Source organism: Aphelocoma coerulescens, chromosome 1 (genome assembly GCF_041296385.1).
Source record: "Aphelocoma coerulescens isolate FSJ_1873_10779 chromosome 1, UR_Acoe_1.0, whole genome shotgun sequence".
In the NCBI taxonomy this organism is placed as follows: Eukaryota; Metazoa; Chordata; class Aves; order Passeriformes; family Corvidae; genus Aphelocoma; species Aphelocoma coerulescens.
The window spans coordinates 13,533,958-13,550,232 of NC_091013.1; the positions used below are offsets into that span (position 1 = coordinate 13,533,958).

The following is a 16,275-nucleotide window of genomic DNA, read 5'->3' on the forward strand; positions in this document are numbered from 1 at the left end:
GCACAAGAGCTTCATGGGTGGGAAGAAAACTTTTGCTCTGGTGTTTGCTTGCAGATGAGTGCTTTGAGATAACAGGAGTAATAAAATGCCCTTCTTAGGTGAAAAATGGATTCAGTGCAGATTCCTGACAACTTGGAAGTTCTACTTTCTCCGTGTTGCAACATTACTTAGGCCTACAAGTTTGTTGTAGGATGGATTAGCTTTAAAGATTAGATAAGTATATGGATGTGGATGTGGATAAGAATGGAATTACTGATGATCCAAAGTCATCTTTACACTTCATTAAGCAACTGAATGCTAAACAAGAGGTTGTCACACTCGAACGAGCAACAACATTTCCACATTCATGTAGTTTAATGCCTTTCTTCTCAGCTGAAGCTGGGAGTGGCGTGTAATGGACACACTGAAAAGCAGAATGAAGAGCACAGATCATTTTTATTACTAAGGTTGCTGAATGCTTGCCTTTAAAAGCCATTTCCAGTTGTGTTCAGCAGATGTTTGCCAGCTCTTAACCACTTGACAAGTATTGACTTCCGGTAGTTGGATGTTACACATGCATAATGAATGGGAATTAAATAAAACTTAATTCCCTCTGACTTTTCTAAGTGAGAGGAAAGGAAAAAAGGGTCCGTCAGGTGTACTCATGGCTGAACCTGCATCATAATCAAGCCTAGATATCTATACCCTTTACCTCAAAGGGACACTGTCTTGTGTGTGCTACAGCTGCTTGTGTGTGCTCTGGCGGAGCATAACTATTGAGTCTCACATTTCCAGGTAAAATAAAGTGTCAATTTGAGATGGACTCCTCTGCAGAAACACCTTCACCCCACACACACTCCCCTCTTCTTGATATCATCTTTACTCCCCAATTTTCTACCCTCCTCTCCAAGGTGCAAGGGGTCAGGGAATGGGGGTGGCAGTCAATTCATCACTCCTTCGTCCTCACACTCTTTCCCACTCCAGTTTGGGGTCAATCCCACAGGAAACAATCCTCCATGAATTTCTCCAGCATGAGAGGATGGGCTGCAGTTGCTCACCAACTGTTCCAGCATGGGTCTCTTCCAAAGGAACAGGCTGCTCCATTGTGGATCCTCCATGGGGTCACAAATCCTGCCAGCAAACCTGCTCCAGTGTGGGTTTTGCTCTCCACAGGTCCTGCCAGAATCTCCAGGGTCAGCTTCCCACAGGGTCACAGCCTTCTTTGGGCATCCACCTGCTCCGGCAAGAGGTCTTGCAGGTGGATCTCTGCTCCACCATGGCGTTCCATGGGCTAAAAGGGGATAGCTGACCCACCATGGTCTGCAGGGGAATCTCTGCACCAGTACCTGGAGCATCTCCTTTCCCTCCTTCACTGACCTCGGTGTGTGCAGGCTGTTTCTCTCATGTACTGTCACTGCTTCCTCCATCTGCTGTTGCTGCTGTTCCCAGAGCAGGTTTTTCCTCCTGTCCTCAAATATGTCACACGGTGACACTACCAGTGCCGCTGATGGGCTCAGCCTTGGCCAGCGGCAGGTCCATCCTGGAGCCTGCTGGCCTTGACTCTGCTGGACATGGGGGAAGCTTCTCATAGCCTCACAGAAGCCACCACTGGAGCCTCCTCGTTACAAAATCCTTGCCATGCAAACCCAATACACTGGCTGTATGTATGATATCACAGTGGCCTCTTTTAATTTTAGTAAAATACAGACATTCCACTCAATCTTTATGACTTGAGGTGGGTTCACATAGAGACAAAGACAAATGTGAGGCACGTCTGTATAAGGATGTGTGCTTGCAGTATGTGGGGGAATAGTGCACTTAAAACATTCGGCTCGATACAGCACTGTTATTCTGCCTTGCCACACTGAACAAATCAAAAGTAGTTCCTAAGAATAGCATTCATGGTATATAAAAACAGATTAACATATCTCTTGGGAAACAATTTCAAGGAAGCTAAGAAGCTGAGACAGCTCTGAGGGAGAGTCTACATCCTGGCCCCAGACAGAAGTCACTCAGCAGTCTTGCTAATGCTCAGGCTTAAGAATCGAAGGGCACCCAGTAGTTAATGGCTCTAGATAAGCCAGTCCTGAGTTGTCATGGTGTGCTCTCTGCAGTGGCTGGACTTTGCAATGCTGATGTCTGTATTAGGCTCACACCTTGCCACAAGCACTTCAGCTGCAGCAAGAGGCTGCCCAACCTCCCCCCATCCCTTTCCCAGGTATGTTTCCTTGCCCAGCTGAGAGCACTAACCCAGCCTCAGGCCGTGTCATCTTAAGGAGCTAATCTGCAGAAGCAGAGAAGTGGTTCTACTTCCCACTCCTTATCAAAACAATGGAGAGAAGAAGTTACAGATCCTCTCTAGAGCTGCAAAGGAACCAGAGGGGTAGCAGAGCCACTCCTTTTAGCATGAGACTTGTTCAGCCATGTTATAGGATCTCATCTACTGTAATTACAGCAGTAGCTTTCTGATTCTCTGTTGCAGACATTGAGTTCATTAAAATCAGCAAACTATAAAGCAGATTTAGGAATGTGACACCAGTTACTACTTCAAAGGACAGTCAGGGTGACTTCAACTGAAAAATGGCATGGTGTTTTCCACCAGCTACCACCTAAATTGCCTTCTCTTGAGAAGTTTACAGGTGTCTTATGATAAATCCTTTTGGGAGACACTACATCTCAATACAAGGCAGCACCAACACCAGTCTCGTACCAATCAAGATTTTCACTGAACTGATTAGAAAACCTTTAATTGCCCAGTAGAGCAATCAAGACAAGTACACATCCATCTTAAAAACAAACAAAAATAAACAACCTTTGACTGTAACCTTATGACTGTAACCACTTGTTTTATTGAGTGACTTACATTCCCTCTATGGAGCAAAGCAGCTATTGCATTGAAGAGTCAGTCATTTTGTCAGAAAGGCAAACACTGGCATTGCCAGGAGAAAGAAGAGTTTTATAGCCTTTAAAGCAGCCTAATATAACTGCACCTCCTGCTACCTTTCCAACTGACACAACTGGATTTTAGCCACCACTCTCTGGTATTGCAGTGGGAACATCCAGTTGCTACAGAGCTCGGACTTGTGTTACTGCATAAGAGGAAGACAGTGGTTACCCCAAACAAAGAAGAGAACTAAAACCAGAACATCCCCGTGTTATTGTCAAATGCAATGTTGTTTTACAAATAATGTGAATGCAATTGCAAATAAAAGCAGGCTGGGTGAGGCAGGGAGCATCTTACCAAGTGATATTTGCAGGACTTGGCTTGAGAGCAGCCCAGAGTGGTCCAGCTCTGGTGTCTTGACACCAGAGCAGACTTACTGCAAGCTCTGTTCTTTGCTAACAGAGGCACTTAGAACCAGCTACAATGGTTTTGCTTTGCTTTAATCATTAATCAGAGACAATTTGAATGCAATGAAGGAACAATTTGCAATGATATTGCAAATGTGTACTCCATCACACAAATACAAGCAGGTATTTGAAAAGCAGGCCAGGTTACCATGGCTAATTTGGGCAAATGGAGATGGGGAAGAGGGAGGAGAGGATTTTGGAAGGCAAAATTTTGGTTTAATTGGGGAATTTCATTCACAGCAGAGATTCCTGAGTTTTTACTTCACATGAGCAGAAAATGTCATAGTCTCTGCTGAAAGTGGCTTGACTTTTTGCAGTATGGGATTAGGTTGTTTGAGCTGTGAGGTTTAAGTCACCCTGGTGCTGGAAACATTCCTGAAACTACCTCCCCAAGTCTCTTCCCTTTAGCAGCACTAATTCTCCTGTGTCACTGCAGTCTAACTTCCTCAGCAATATAGTGCTGCAAGCCTGTCTTATTTGCAAGGAGTACATCAGCACTGAAGGCAAACCTCTCTAGCACCCCTCTGAAAAAAAAGGATTTGATGAGGAAGGAGAGAATCCAGGCTGGTCTCCCATTCACATTCCTACTTTGCAAGTGTTTTCATAACCATCAGTCCTGGAAACTGAAAGTGAGATCCAAAAGAAAAATTAGGAAGGGGGAGAGAAAACAGGTTGTTTCATTGATTGCTAGATTTGTAGATTATGGCTATTAGTAAAAATGACAGCACCTCTAGTCAATGGGGTACAGGCTCAAAGCCTATTAATGCACTACAAGTAACATGATTTGGGGATCTGAAAAGAGAAAAAATCACAGTGTGAGATTTAAATCCTACTTTGTACTTTGAAAGCCGTGGTTTCAAGAGGGAGAAGTCCAATACGCCCCATTCACATGTTAATTCACTTGTTTCAACAAACTGGTATTCTCCTTCACCTCTTCACATTAGCATAAAATGAGAAGCTTGAATCTGCATTTTTCAAAAGACAACCAGGTTTCAAAATTTCCAAAATGCAACTATTCAGCGGTGGTTCATACATGCTAAATGCCAGAGTATTGTAAATGCAATACTCATTTGCCTCCTGCATCCAGAATGTAATTTCCATTTTTATTTTAATCGCTAGTGATCCATTGTTCCAAGTTTCTTTAAATAAATGTCCCCCACTGCTGCCCATAGCTTCTGCAGAAACAATTTTGAATATTTTGCAGGCAAAAATAGCAGATGTGTTGAAATTTATGCCATTCCTCTCCAGAGTAGATGACTGATGAAATGCATATATCCAGGCCTGTGGAAATATGAGCCAGAAATAAATAGCAAATGAGATTATCCTTAAATTGATTTCTCTGCAGTACATTCTGATTAACCAGCAAATCAAAGATTTTTTTTCCCAGCTGCTCCACAAAGATCACATTCTTCATTCTCTGCATGTGTGGCTTCTGGTATATAAGTGCCTCTTTCAGTTATCAGATATCTGAGGACTTTTCTGCTCTGCTGTCCAAAAAGCTTGGTCTTCTTCCTTTCTGTCTGAACTTTCAAAGGGTAGATTCAAATATTCTGTTTGTTCTCCTCAAAAGACTCCAACACAAAATCTGTTGTTCAGATCTGTTACAGCCTATTTCCAAACCAGCAGTCTTGCTGAAAGCATTCTGGCGCACTTGGTCTTTCTTAAGGTATGAACACAACCCCCAGGACAATGTCTGAGCCAGCAAGATGTTTTCTATCACTAGAAGATTTTTTTCAGAAATCAAAACCAGTGTGTTTATCTGATAGACCACCTATGATACAATCCGTGGTTACCTCAAGGACTCTGCTGCTGGTGTCATGATGAGCTGTCCAGCCTGGACTTCATAATGGTACCAAAATATCCAGAGCCATGTTCTGACCTGCCCTAATCATGATTTAAGCCCCCTCATTGTTAATGATCAGTATGACACCAGTCTAGGTGTCACAACAAAGAGCAATATTATGCTTTTGCCTTTGTTCTGGTGTAAATGTGCAGCTAACTTTCAGATGCTAAACAGCAGCCCAGATGTTCAGCTGCCTGTGACCCAAGACTTGCTTTTGCAGTGGCACGGCTGTGATGCTTTGGCTGAGTCTTCCTTAGAACATTCTTGTCCAGCTGCAAGAAAGAGTGTAGGCTAAAGCCATGTGGAAGTAAGTTCACAGGCAGAAGTGAAATTGTAAAGGCAGTAACAGTTAACTGGAAAATGCTGAGGAGGGGTGAAAGTAGCAGAAAGAAGGCAGAGACTCAGCAAACAGCAGCTTGGCCAGACGAGGGATCATGGTCCTCTCCAAAGAGTCATGGAAATGAAAACTTCCCCCCCAACCAACAGCTGCCTACCTGCCTGGTAATACTTGTACTAATTAGCTGAAGTAGCCTGTATTTAAGAACTTAAGTCATAGTTAATACTTGAGTAATAATTAGCTGAGTAGCTTCTTCGTACCTGTGTAATGTATGTCTTAGCTGATACAAATATTTGCTGTGTGTTTCTAAACCTGGCAATCTTTTAGCATAGGAGAAGGTGCCCAAGAAAAAATGACCCATTGAGAAAAGGGGGCAGGTGTGAGCACTAGTCCTGGCTCTCTCCCTCCTCTCCCTCTGCCCCTGCTTCACTTCTTGCCACACAGTCACACTTCAATACCTAAAGTTACCAGATACCACCAACTAAAATGGAGATGGATAACATGCATCACTAGATAGTATTGCTGTCTAGCAGAAGGGGTTGCTGTGAAGAACTTTTTTCCATGACTAAGTGGTATCAACAGGCCCTCTGTATCCATATTTAAAGAGAGATTAAACTAGCACATTAAATTCTGACAGTGCTTCTGTAATCAGAAGGAAGGAATAGGCTCTCACTAGAGGGCACATTGAGCTTGGATTTTATACATACTGTTCCAAACCAGAGTCATAAGGTGAAAGGTGAAAACCAGCAAGGTTGAAAACAGCTACCCTGTGCAACTGAATCCTAAATCCAAATTGCAGCATGCCTTTAAAATGCTTCCACCCCTTGGCATCATAGAGTATGGGGTAGGGCAGGGGGTTCTGTTAATTCTCTGTATGTAATAGAATTTTTCCTGTGTCTGGTACCATGTCCATCAACACTGCAGAAGAACAAATCCCTGGGACAGTCCTGACTGATAGTTCATAGAGGGGCAAGGAGAAAGGAGGAAAGAAAAGTGTCACACAGGAGGCATGTTCTTGCTGATCGATTGCAAAATTCTCCACAAGCTTTATTTTAAAGGAAACAACATACAGTATAGAGATCACTGAGAGACAAATTCAAGAACTGGTCCTACACGAAGACTGGGAGAAATTTCACATTAAGCATCAGGAACAGTATCTCCACATGCCCTTGGCCACTTGAGTTGCACCATAGGGCTATCTATGTCCGTACAGTGCAGAGATTTGCTTTGAGGACTTGGTATTCCAATTGTTCGCATTTCGGACTAGCTCTAGGCTCGTCCCGTGGGCAGGGACAGCCTGCTGGCAGCTGGGGAGCTCTACGCGCACTCCTGGAGCACATCTCCCCCTGTAGTTTCCCACAGCAGGCATCCTGCTGGAGTGCTCGGAGGTCAGCGCCTCTGGGCAGCCCGAGGCATCATTAGAAATACGATTAGGAGATTTGCTTCACACACGCTAATCCAATTTAAAATGTTACTGTAGACTCAATGAGACTGAAAAGCTGTGCAAATGCATCCCTGAGGAGTTGTTTGCTTTGAGCTAGGCGGGGAGTGGACTTCAACACAAGCTGGAGAACCAGCCCAAGGTCCCAGCACCGTGTCTCCACATGGAGGGCAGGGTTCAGGAGTTGCATGTGTATTTAGCCTCACATCCCGTTAACTTTCTTGTGTTGACAAGGATGAAATTCAAAGCCAAAAGTACAATAGGAGTAATTTCACGGAATTTGTGATTATTGCAACACACAGGAGTACTGTATGCTAAAGGAGATGGAGTGTCCACCTAGCAGGACTAATAGAGTAGGATATGAGCAAGAACTGAGAATGGAACCCACCACCTGCTTCGATCTGCATTTTTCCTCTACAGGGACGGTTAAGAGGCAAACAAGCCTTGATTCCTACTGTTTATGGTACTGGTGACAGCAATGGTAAGTCCTGTTGGGGACTGTAAATCAAAGGATGGAAGTGGTACAAATATTCTGTAAAAATTGTTCTTTCAAATCAGTACCCAGCAGGGGCTGCACCATGCATTATTTTCCCCCCAGATAAATCACAGATCCCCCTAACCTTCCAGGTGTGTGACTGCTTCTGGAGTGGAAGCCAGGGTTGCATCACTGCTTGCAGACATTCCTTAGAACAGACAAAACAACATTTCCTCCAAAATTAAAGATGGCAATATTGCTTAACTATAACTGAGGGCAGAGAAATTGAGCTTTGTGTGCTAATAATAAATTGTAAGCCTACCAAAGAAGACAGGAAACTGCAATAAAGATAGGGAGCCAGCCTGCGCGCGGAGGCATTCCGCGTCCCGCGGGGAAGGCGCCGGGCGCCCGGAGCGCAGTGCGCGGTCCAAGTGTGCCATCTAGTGACTGAGGGCCGCCCGCGGGCACCTCGCCTCTCCGGTCTGCAGAACATCTGGGCGTCCCAGATGTTAGGCCGAATGCCTCAGCCTGCAGTTGCTGGTTATGTGGTTGTTGGAGAAGGTAAGAGGGAGTGGGTTCAGCCTGTAGAGACCACTTATGCTTAGGTGAAGTCCCTGAGCATTCAACAGGGAGATTCATTCTGTAATCTGTGACATAACTTACCCTGTGGCTGCTACAGTAAAATTCTTATCTGGGAAGAAATGTGGAAACAGGAGGCAGGGGTGTGGAGATGTGACACACAATTATTTTTTCAAGTACAGTGATTTTGACTTCATTAGCAGAATTAAGTTTCTTCTCATGGTATAGTATTGAAGTCCCTGGAGAAACTGTGGAATAAAAACAAATTAAATGAGGATTAACTGTATTTCCCATCATGGCACAAACAAACTTCAGCCTCTTTTGCTATCCCAGTGACAGTGTGCTGGAAACTTAGAGGCTGATGATACTAATCATCTCTCACTGCAATTTTTTAGTGCAACACGATTGCAAGGGTTCTTCATCCAGCTTCAGGTGGCAGAAGCATTCAGAAAGAAGATAAGAAAACTTTAAAGTAATTAATCATATGATTTTAAAGAAAAAACAAACAGCCAGCTGACAGTTAGTCACACTTTTCTCACCTCTCTTTAGGAGAGAGTTTCAACAGGATTGCTTACTCATGTGGAGGGAAAGCACTGATAACAAGTCTGAGCTACAACTGTTTACAGGGAGGATTTGCCATAGCATCAGGGAAATCTGTTTAGTCTGCTGGTGGAAATCCTGCTTGAGGATGGGATAAGGTCAGTAATATTAGCCAAATCCTATTAAACTAATAAAGGATTCAGATCACTTCCTCAGAAAGAGCCATTCAAAGAGAGGGTTTAAGTCTAGAAAACTAAGAATTATAAATCCAAATAAAATCCTTTTAAACTCTCTCCATTTATCAGCATTCTTTTCCTTCAGGGAGAGACAGGCTAAAATTGATGACGGGTTGCTGGCAAAAGACTAGTGTTGTCTCTTTTTTAATGTTACAAAAGCAATTCAAAATCCCAATAAAATCATTACAAGAACAATTTTAATTCATTCCTTTGCAAGGGATTTGTGAATGCAGCTCTACTGAAGAAGCTGTGGCACAGGGCACAAGCAAGGCTCACCTGAGCGCTGGCTCCTTGTGGCACCTGGCTGCTGCTGGTTGCTGCCTTGCGACGTGACAAGCTACTTTGGCTGTTCAGGGTCTGAACAAAACACTCCCTGTGGCCTTCCAAGGGACGCTGTCTGCTGGGCCAGCACTAAACAACAGGGCAATTGATATTAAAAGCAGAGAATGGCTTAAGAGACAGCTATCACCTTCCAGAAGCCATCTGGTTTTCTGACACATCATTAGACTGACAGCAAAGACCATCTTAACCTCACAGTTACCTGTGGGTTCAGAGCTGCCTTGGGCCCTCAGCAGGCAGCCAAACAAGGTAGCATCTCACAAGGGGACTTTGGCAGGCATCCCCCATTTCAGTAAGGGCCATTTTCCCCACGTGGTCTGGGGCAGGAGACTGTGATCTTTGGGCCTCCAATAAGAGAATTTCAAAGGGAGGAAGGAGCATGAAAGAAGAGTTTGCCTAGTAGAAAACAGCATGTAACCAAAAGGATAAGAGAAGAAAACTATTGGTTAAGCTTTATCTCCTTAACATCATTCCCTGACAGGCAACAAGCAGGACTTGGTCTGCCAGATGATCTAAAGGCTTTGATCTTCCTTGCTTATACAGTGTGGGCTCTTCAGCAACTCCCAAGGCAGCTGGCACTGCAGAAAAAATTATCCCCAATTGCCTGGTGTGTCCTTTGTAACACAATAGCTGCTCTGTAAGAACCAGAGTTAAACAGCCAATGTTACCCCACCAGAACTTGAAACTCGATCTTTTTTAAAAGCAGAAGACAAGGTACAAAGGGAAAACAAATAGCTTCAGGAAAATAAGGAATCTTCTCTAATCTAAATCATGAATGTTAATGTATTAGCCCCTCTCACTCAATTGACCATATTCTCTTTTCCACATTAAATATGAGCAGTGAGGGGGGATGCTCCACACAAGAGGGGGAAGAGAAGATGGTCTCACAGCTCTGAGTATTTGACTTAGGAGATATTGCCCATAGCCAAAGCAACCAGACCAGAGGTGAACACTTTCTTTTGAAGCACAGAAGCTGCAGCAGCTGATGTCATGAACAAAAGTAGGCAGGTGAACAAAAACTGAGCAATAGAAAAAGCAATATGAGACTTGCAGCCCAGAATTTCACAAGCAACAGTAGTTCATAAGCAATGAGCTATTAAAAGAAAAACTGACCCAGAAAGGGAGTCATCATCAGCTTGCATGAAAATGCAAATCCTTACCACCTCTGTGTAGCATTTCTGGCAGTGTGAATGAGCACGGACACAAATCACAAATGCTTCCTCTGTGAAAGAAGAAAAGCAAGCTCTATTTACTTTCATCCAAAAATACATTGAGAAGAGAAAGCTCCAAACAATAATCGTACTAGGAATGTTCAAAACAGGTTACCTAAGTCAGGGATGCTAATCCAGTAACGGAATTCCCAAGAGCTGATTCACAAGTACCTGGAACACAATTCCTATCTCGGTGCAAACAGTTGCCAGAGATATCTGAGCACAAGCAAGAAGACGGAGCTGCCCAGAAAGAACAGTGTTTCTGTCCCAGGGCTTCTCAGGGCAGCCTTTCTGCCTAAAGAACGCTGCTTGACAAAGCTTTAGTAGATCAGGTGCCATTTAAACCTTCCCTACCTTTGATGGCTTTCTTTTTTGTGGGAGGTTCTGCTTGGAAGTCTTAGGAGTTTAAAGGCAATGCTGTGAGAAAAGACAAAGCAAAGCCCATGTGCCAGTCATGGGCAAGCAGAGCTTATGTAGCACACTCGATGTCACTGCTCCTGTGGCTGAAACTGGACCTCTGTTAGGCTGCCTGCTCACGTGGAGGGCTCTTCTCCTTGTCAAGTCACACCCTGCTCGTCAATAACCACAACACATTCACACCGGGACTAACACTTGGGTGGAGTTGGCTACTAGAGATTAAAGTCACTCCTCTCCTTTTCAAGCCCTGCGGTGACAGGTCACTAATGCACTGAGCTTTACTAGTACTGTGCTCTAAGCTACGAGGGTAGCATCATTTACCAGAAAAAATGCCTGATTTATACCAGCTACTGTTTATCCAATAATACAGAATCACAGAATATTCTAAGTTGAAAGGGACCCACAAAGATCATCAAGTCCAATGTTGACGTGAATGGCCCATACACGCATCAAAGCCATAACTTTGACATTACTAGCACCATGCTCTGACCAGCTGAGCTGTGTCAGGATGTTAGAATTGGTGATGATCAGGGTTTTGTCAATAGCTGAAACTAAGGTAGGAAATTCGTTTGTGTTTTCCAGCTACATTTGTTTCACCCCTGTACATGGGTATCTGTTTCCTAATTAATTGTCCTACTTGGATATAATTTCTTTCTAAGTGCCACAGGGCATTCACATTCCTAGGAATGATTTTGATGCCATGATGATTTTTTGCCTTTTCTTTTATACCCCTTTTATACCTTTTTATGACTTCTGTATTCTTAGTGCTTTTGCCTACATTCTTGGACTTGTTTGTCAAGCTGGGAGACTAAACATTTTAGAAGCTTCGTAGGTAGAGGATAGCGTGCCCCAGAGCCCAAGGTCCTCTCCAGAACACATTCTGTAACCTAAGATAGAACCATCCAGGGGAAGGTTCCTTGGGGAGGGGGGCTCACTTGAGCCTCTCATTGGGGAATCTTTGATAGATATGCTAATTAGTAAAACCTATAATGCTATACCAGATCCTTTGAGGGTGTGCATGGCAGCGTGCATTAAGGTGCATTTGACGTAGACATAGTGCACCTAAAGATCCTTAAAATAAATACCAAGATAAAACCCCTTTTTCCCTTCTAGAGTGTTTGACTCTTAAGACCAGGAAAAGGCATCACTCTGAAGGATCTGAACATGGGTCTCCTGAGAAGGTGCATTTTAAAGTTTGCAGAACTCAGGCTAAAGCCCTAATCAGTTTATTGTCTTCTCTTAGGGATAATAGAAACAAGTAATTCTAGAGAAGTCTGCATTAATAGGAGGAAGAAGAAAGAAAGACAGCACATTTAAAAATAAAAAAAACATACAACCCTGGAAGTTAATGGTTTAATTTTTCAAAATGATCATTAAAAAGTATAACTCTTTGGAGAAACAGTCTAAATAAATACAAGAACACTTTACATGGCAGATACCAATACTGAAAGGATAGTAATAGAGCTCCAGGGAAACCAACACACCACTTTTATGCCAAGGAAATTAGTCCTACCATTAGCCTTTACATACATTTTTATGTTATACCATGTGTTAATTATTTCCAAATCACAAGTGCAAACACTCACCCTGATTGGAAAATTAGCAGATTTCAAACTCAGGTAATTTCACCCTAATGAGGAACTTGTTGAACTGAATTTAACAATTAGCTCACACCCTTTGCTGGCTGGGTATGACAAGGCTACAGAGAGACACTGAAACTCAAAACTCACCTTTCTCAGTAACTGGCAATAAAGGATTAATATCAATTCAGAAGTTGTTGCCATGCTCCTTCTAGTTTCTGGTTTGGCTCTTAAGGCAGGGATTTGCCAAGGGTGATAGATGAGGAGGTGCTGCCTATACTGAACAGCTCTCCCTTTTGCTAGTTACCAAGCCTCAGCAAAATGGATTTCACAGCTTAAAAGAGTTAAACTCCTGATTTATCGGTCAATATGCACAACGCGTGGGTAGAGCTAACAAGCTAAGGTGCTTGCCACCCTTGATAAGGCACCTGAGCAGCCAGGGCTGGCTGGGTGGCTTCAGCCAAGAGGGGAAGGGTTGGTTTCTGTGACTGCCTGGAAAGGGCTGATCCTTGACATTGCTCAGCTGATATTCTTGGGCTACTTGGTTTTGTTTCTATAGAGTTTTATATGCTTTTTCTGTTGTTTTTTCTCATTGAGAACCCTTGAGCTGCTAATTGTCTCTGTGTCAATACTCTACCCCTTGCCAGCAACCTTACCTTTCTCCCTGTGGCTCTGCTCTGCAGAACGTCTTGCAGCGCCTTCTCACAGCTTAGCAGTTTTCCAAAATGTCTGCACCAATTTCACCTTATATGGAAACTGTTCCTTAGTTCCAGATGACATCTGTGATCTGATGCTTGAATCTCTAGAGGGGAAACTGACACTTTTCAGTTCCTAAATTTCATTAAAGGAAACAAAAGTACTTTTTTCCTACCACTAGTTCTCTACATACGCTGTGACCCTACCTGCATACGGGATTTTGGGCAGCTAGGTCTTAGAGATTGGGGCCTATGTGTAGTTGTGAAGGGAAAAGACATCTGCCAATGAAAAGGAAATTGCCTTTGGACAATTCTCTCTCATTAGAACTGACAAAAACTGTCGAAAATATTGTCAAAATTTTTCTGATTTCTCCCACAAAAATGTAAAGGTTAATAAAATCTTCTTCCCATTTTTCAATGCAGTAGGGATTTCTTTTCCTTGTTTGAAGAAAAATATAGATTATTCTGAGACTTCAAGCAGCACACTAACTGCTCAATTATTTGTCAGTAAGTGGAATCAGTATAGGTGTAACAAACTTCTTTTGCATGCAAAGAAACCACAACAAATTGAGAAATGGGGTCGAGGGGTTGGGGAAGAAAGAAAAATAGTATTCTGCAAAAATAGGTTTTGAGCTCTTTCAATGTACTGCTTTGATTGTCTTCAAATTGTCATCCAGCACAATGTAGAGACATAGCCCTCTAGATTTCCCTGCTTTGGTTCCCTTTTGCTAAAACAAAGATGATCATGCTGATTCAGTCAACTGTAACAATCACCTAGCTAACACTTTTTAAGGGATCTAAAGCAGTTAAGAGGTCAGTATGTTATCTAACCCTCTTCTTATTCTTCCCCTCACAAGGAAGTTGTGACTGCAATGAGGTCTCCCCTCAGTCTCCTCTTCCTTCTCCAGGCTGAACAGACCAAGTGTCCTCAGCCCCTCCTCATACAGTTTCCCCTCAAGGCCCTTCACCATCCTCGTGGCCTCCTTTGGACACTCTCTAACAGCCTAATAGTGTTATAGTGTTACCCAAATTCTCCCCCCTGCCCCAGTTCTGGAAACCATGGGATCACAACTATTGCTGTGGGTATTTTTTCTTGGCTTTTCTTTGGAAACAGACATTGCACAGAAAGCAGGCTCTAGCTGTCCTGGGTCCGCAGGCATGAGCCTACATCCTTGCGCATCCTCGCTGAGGGGCACCCACATGATTTTTTTCTCAAGCAGGAAGAACAAGGCAGGGCCAAGTGTGAGGGTGCAGGAGCAGACAGGACAATTGGAGGGTGGGATGTGGGGATAGAAAGTTCTTATAGCCGGCAGAGCACTCTCTTAACTCCTGAAACACATCCTTTGGGTATTAAGCCATGAGGCCTGAGACATGAGAGACACAGCGCTTGCCTAGCAAGGAGGTCTGCTGAGGGAACCTCTTCAAGGTTCCAGTACTGCCCATGCTGCAGCCACCAAGAGCCCACACCATGGTCTTCTGAAACAGGAGGGATTCAGTTAGTGTTGCTTTAAAATTAATAGCTTGAAGGACAGGTGGAAAAGAGGAGCACAGAGCAGCTTCTGTTTGGCAACCCACTCCTGTAACATTACAAGGTGTTAGAGATTTTCCCCCCTTGTGTGTGGGCTGTATTCCCCTACATGACACTCCAGGAGATTTCATGGCCAGTGTTCACCCTCCTGCCCTCATCTTTAGTGCATGGACACACAAAACATGTGACTCATCTTTTCCCATGTTCTAATGAATTACTTCCACGTACCTGAAGCCTCTTAACCCTCAATCACACACCTCTGGGTATGCTTATCTCTGTTTAATGTTGTTAATCACAGAAAACACTGATAAAATTACCCTTCCTCACACGATAATCCCAGGCAAACAGGGCATAAAGGTTATGCACTCACCCTAACACTCATTACTTTACTACAGCTGTAGAAAATGAGCTGTGAAATTTATCTTCTAGTCTTGTCAACTGTTTTCAAATACTTCAATCACAAATACATAGTTGAAAGTGATCTGAAAGGGATGGTTATCAGAACTGAGACTGGAGGAATTTCTGGCTCTCTGTTCTGTGTTTCCATCCTCAGACTGACTAAGGTCCATCCTGGAGGTGATGACTTGCAATGTTTTCATTTCAAGAGTGCCTGAATGAAGGCCCTGCAATGGAGGCCTGCTTCCAGGTACCTGGATTAGGCAGGACACAGCTGTTGGTCTGAGCCAGAGGAGGGCAAGAAAGTCTTAATTAAAAAAAAAAAGGAAAACAAAATTTGTAACAATAAGGCCCACACATTCTGCTACAGTCACATAAGCTGTAACTCAGGAAGCTCTTAGGTGTGTATTTAAGAAAATAAATCTCTAATTTTCCTCTGAAAAGGCTTCTGTGTAAGTAAGTGATGTTTGGAATGAGATCTCCATGACTGTACACAGTAAACAGATTTGCTGCCAAATCCGAAGTCTCCTTGACTATCACCACAGTACATCTTACTGCTGAAGTATGTCAGATGAAGGTCACAAGAAGTATTAAATAACTATCCAAAAACATAACAGCTAGCAATACCTGTGGCTAAATCAGGGCCACGCTGATGTTTACAAGATATATTTAACAGGCACTGCAGAGACAAGGCAGATACCAGCCCAGCAGCAATGAGTGGAGGCTCTTGCTGTGCCCCAGCAGCCTTCTCTGGACCTACAGACACCACTTCTTACACACTCCATCTGTTTTCAAATGCACTCTCCATGCTACAGCACATGGATCTGCTTTTCCAGGCCACAGATCCCACCTGACACTGACTGTGCTGTAATTATGCCTCCCCTGATGGGGGAGAATTTTAGAGTCTTTGCCAGGAGTCCGAGAGACAAACGGGACCTTCAGCCTTCTCTGCTTTCAGATAGTTGTTTATTAAGTCTTATCAGAGAAATAGAGCCACTTAATGTGACCCAGACATAGCACAAAGCAGAGAATCCAGGAGAATGCCAAATTATCAAGATTACACAGCTTTTTAAAAGATAAATTAACCAATGGTCACTAAAAGCTTACATTATTTTTACTTTTCCACCAATGTATAATAAATCATCTAGTCATGCAGACAGGAACTGCGGAATTCTTTATCCAATCATCCCAAACTACTTCTACTGCAGAATATGGAGTAGCAGAAGAAGAAGAAGAAGGTCTGGAGAACAACAACAATCCTTCATTTTGAAGTTTTTTGCTTTTATCTATTTACTACATTAACAAACCCAGATCCTCTAAATTTTTCA

General features: G+C 43.3%; 1 long non-coding RNA gene across 2 annotated transcripts; it reads right to left on the minus strand.

Annotated features, from left to right (window-relative positions):
* Positions 1-6,552: 6,552 nt before the first annotated feature.
* LOC138117904 (uncharacterized) lies at positions 6,553-12,620 on the minus strand. 2 transcript variants are annotated; one of them, XR_011154912.1, is made up of 5 exons: positions 10,686-10,845; positions 10,447-10,547; positions 10,281-10,342; positions 9,058-9,192; positions 6,553-8,253 (listed from the first exon to the last, which is right to left on the minus strand). It is a non-coding gene; the product is annotated as an uncharacterized lncRNA (long non-coding RNA). The 2 variants fall into 2 exon arrangements; XR_011154911.1 differs by lacking the exons at positions 10,447-10,547; positions 10,686-10,845 and adding an exon at positions 12,479-12,620.
* Between the last annotated feature and the right edge of the window lie 3,655 nt (positions 12,621-16,275).